Genomic DNA, 4,454 nt, shown 5'->3' with positions numbered 1-4,454 from the left:
AGAGGAGAACATGCTCAGAGAGAGGGAAGGGGAGGAGGTATGTTTGTATGCAACATCCTACCAGTTCAGTTCAGTTTGAAAACTTCAACAACGAGTATTACATAAGCATTTTTTGAAAACTAGGTTACCAAGAGTGCTTTGAGTACCCCACAATGTTTTATTTTTATCATAGGAACATGTGAGATATTTTCCACACATATCAAATGAGTATTTTCTAAAATTGCCTCACATCTAACTGTAGTATCATCATCATCATTATTATTATTAAAATGCATAAATATCAACAATTTTATTGCTGCCATTTTGCCATTGATCTGGCTTACAGAAACTTTTTTCCATAAGCTCAAAGTGCAATTAAAGCTGACAAATGAGTCATTTCCTTTGATGACATTTCAAATGTCATCACTGTGTGTGTGTGCAACTGCATTTCAAAGTGATTATGTTATTATATTCTACTGTAACTTATAGTGTCTTGTGTGTTCAGCTTCAGCAACATACGTCTTCTAATCTATCATTAGTTTTTGTTTGATTTATTTTCTTTTCTTTTTTGCTTTCTCTCAGTGCTGACTCTAAAAGCTTTGCAAAATAGATTTCTGTGCACTCACACAGCCACAATAATACGTATATATCTATAGATATCTATATCTATAGATATATACGTATATGTTGGAACACTGTGTTAAAATGTAAATAAATCAATAAATGTAAATAAAATGTAAATGAAACAGAGATTTAATCATTTTGAAAATTATTGAACCAATATTTTATTCACAACAGAACATACAGTACAAAAGATGTCAAATGCTGAAGGTGAGTCATTTTATTGTTTCATGAAAATTATAAGCTCATCTCCCATAAATTGAGAGGGGGCCATGATTACCATTGTGCACCATCCCCAACAGTCTGCAAACATCTGGGATCCGTGGAGCACAGCTGCTGGACATTTGGGAGAGGAATGTTGACCATTCTTGCCTGGTAGGATTCTAGGTGCTCAACTCGCCTGGGTCTTCTTTGTCACATTTTGCATATCTTGATGCACCAAATGTTTTCATTTGGTGAAAGATCTTGCCAGTCCAGCACCTGGACTCTTCCACCATAAAGCTATGCTGTTGGAATAGATGCGGCATGTGATTTAGCATTGTCTTGTATTGAATACACACTGACTTCCCTGAAAAAGATGTCCTCTGGATGGGAGCATATGTTGATTTAAAGCTGTAAATACCTTTCAGCATTGATGGTGTCTTTCTAGATGTGCAAGTTACCAGTTCCAGGATGCAGTGTCCATGATGTCAAGAAATAATTACAAATCCTGATTTGTCTGATCGCAGAACAGTTTTCCACTTTCCCATTTTTTAAATGAGCTTTGGCTCAGAGAAGACACGGCGTTCCTGGATCGTGTTCACTCATTTTTGCGGGATAAAGCTTAAATAAAACCTCTTGGATATTGAAATCTCACAGTTGCTAATTTATGAGGTTTCAGATCATCATTGTCCAAACTTCAAAGCTTTAAAGCTGAAAGGGAAAATTATGCTAATATGCTAATGATTATGCTAACATTCTGAATGGAGAATTTAAGGATCCTCCTATGTATCACGCTCACCAGCAAGTTCATGCTTTTGCTTTGGAAGTCCAATAAAAACATGTTTCAAACATCCTACACGTTTCAGGTACTTCTTGCCTCCTTCTTTCAAATTAGGTATATTAAACAGCAGTAGTTTGAATTCTTCTTCAAAAAGAACAAGTTACTGCATTAGTCCGTCTCCCACCAGACTTTTCAAACAATATTTTAATCAAACTGAAATCGGTGCTCTGCGCATGCTCTACAGTTTCCATCAGAGTCTTTCACTTGGAAGTCACAGAAGAAGCCAGTCCACAAAGTTAGAAAATTGTCAGTTAGCACTCTGCATTGCAGTTGCCATCAGCTGATTGTTTCTCAATTACTTTTGTCAGCCGTAATAAGCCCAATGCTAATTATCTGAGAGGAGGCATGTAACTCTGCCTGTAAATGTACTGACTGTTAGATTCGGTTCTTTTAGTTGGAAGCTCAAGAACGGACCGGAGTAATTCAAGTGGAAATGAAGTCTTTTTATTGATATGGCAACAAGCTCAATATTTCAGCGCTGGTCTCAGTATGACAAAACTCTCGCAGGAATCCGTCAGACAGAGCTCCCTATTTCCGGTTACAAAACATCTTCTAAGAAGCAAATAATTCCCTTCCCTTTGAGTTTTTAGTTTTAAACTCTGCAGACCGATCGGACAACAAATGCGACACCTCTAGAAGCAATTAGATTTTTCTTTCAGGTTGTTAACACAACGCACCCTTTAACATATTGTCATGTTTGTCACGATATTTCCATTCATTAGCTCTGATTTCTCTTGTCACCTCTGAAGGAGGTATTGAGTTCTTTGGATGATAAATGCTCCACTGCATTCATCAGTTAGTCGACAGTGTGTGCCTGTCTGCTGGCTGGTGCTGGCAGATAACTCTCAAAGTGAGTCTAAAAGCTTCTTTTTTCTAAAAACAGCTTCATGCTGCTCGACACATGTAGAGTCGATGTGCAGAGGCAGTTGTTGGTTTCTCACTACCGGCGCCTGATATGAATTTGTACACAGCAAATTGGGCTTTGTTTTCCACAGTCCTTGCTGATGAAGTTTCAGTTCTCAAATACCTTTACTCGATGATCATCTGTGCTCTACCATATGTCCCCAAATTGTAAGGCTTCGGGAGAGAGTGCTAAGGTTTCCGACAGGTAAATCTAAGTCCTTGAGATATTTTGGATCCTCTTCATTTAATCCTTAGCTGGCAGATCACAGAGGTGCTGTGGTGTAATTTCAGCTGTCTCAACATTACCTGAGAAAGATTTTCTTGGCAGGATGAGAGACGCTGCAGTAGAGATGTATCGGTTCTGCAGAAGTTAGATTTTCCTCATTCTTTTCCATACATTAGCTGCTGTCTTTCTATAGTTATCTTTATTTTCACTATTAGTCAAATTTTCAGTATTTGTGAATACCATATTTGGAACACAAGGAGTTCAGCTGGAAAGTATTTCGATATCACTAAATTCCCAGCCTATCCCAACCACCTGCACCCTACTTTCTTTATCACCGCTGTGACAGTAGAACCATGAAGGTGAAAATGATATATTCATCACTTGAACTTAACCTTGTTTCTGATTCTAAACTTGTACTTCTAAAATAAGCTTCTCTGCCCTTGAGGGTCCCTGCTCTCTCCGTGATAGCGACATTGCCATTTGCACACATGGTGAGCCAAACAGGCAAAGAGCACTCCAAGCACCAAGGAGAGCTCTCTCTGCCGTATCTCCCATCTATTAATCAGGACAAAAGAGGTTGTGTTCAGTCAGCACACTCAGGCACAAGCATCCATCACATTGTTTATAACCTAAAAACACTTCGAAACAACAGCTCGCACACAGAGATACTTCGTTGTCATCCTTTGACAATCCAACATTACTTCAGAATGGTTTTGTCTCTTTGTGAGCATTTGTTTTATAGTCTCTCAGGTTTCTGTATCAGGTTTGGCTCTTGATTAATATCCACTAATATATTGTTTGAAGGGGCTGCGTGGTGGTATGGTGGTGAGCACCATTGCCTCACAGAAAGAGGGTTTCTGGTTCAGATCCCGGCTGGGGCCTTTCTGATTGGAGTTTACATGTTTTCCCTGTGTGTGGGGGGGTTCTCTCCAGGCACTCCGGCTTCCTCCCACCATGAAAAAATGTGCATGTGAGATAATTGGTGGTTAAACTGCTGACTAAATTGCCCCATGGGAGTGAGTGTGAACGTGCATGGTTGTTTGTCTGGTTTGTCTCTGTGTGGCTCTGTGATAGACTGGCGACCTGATCAGGGTGTACCCCGCCTCTTGCTCAGTGGCAGCTGGGATAGGCTCCAGTCCTCCACAGCCCTGAATAAGCAGGAATAGAAAATGGATGGATGGATATTGTTTGAAGACTGAACATGACAAAAATGTTCCCCTCTGTCAGTGTGTTTTCACACCTTTTTTAGTTGTAGTTAATCCATACATGAACCACATTAAGCATAATGCAGTTATTGTAAACTATTAGTATTCTGGCAGCATTTCTCTGGGCCTCGGCCTTGTTATCTGGTTTCCCTTTTTTCTTTGTAATGTGTGTCACAGTGACACCATTTACAGAGCTATATTTCAACATATCAGCATGCTTGTGTCGAGGTAGTCACCTCAGCCGTGTACTGGATGAGAGCAAATTACAAATGACTTCAAAAGTAGTAGTAAATACTGTGAAAACATTGCAGCATCCTATGAAATACAGAAACCATTATACATCTCTTCTTGACCAACTTACTGCTGTAATCAACAAGGAAATAAATTACTTTCTAAGATTCACCAAATGCCATTACATGAAAGTATTGCTGTAGTGCTGCTTTCCTGCTCTTTAGACACTAGGCAAATGTAAATATTT

The sequence above is a fragment of the Odontesthes bonariensis genome, chromosome 4 (assembly GCF_027942865.1).
Source record: "Odontesthes bonariensis isolate fOdoBon6 chromosome 4, fOdoBon6.hap1, whole genome shotgun sequence".
In the NCBI taxonomy this organism is placed as follows: domain Eukaryota; kingdom Metazoa; phylum Chordata; class Actinopteri; order Atheriniformes; family Atherinopsidae; genus Odontesthes; species Odontesthes bonariensis.
The sequence above is the reverse complement of the archived record's forward strand: the minus strand, read 5'-3'. Positions refer to the sequence as shown.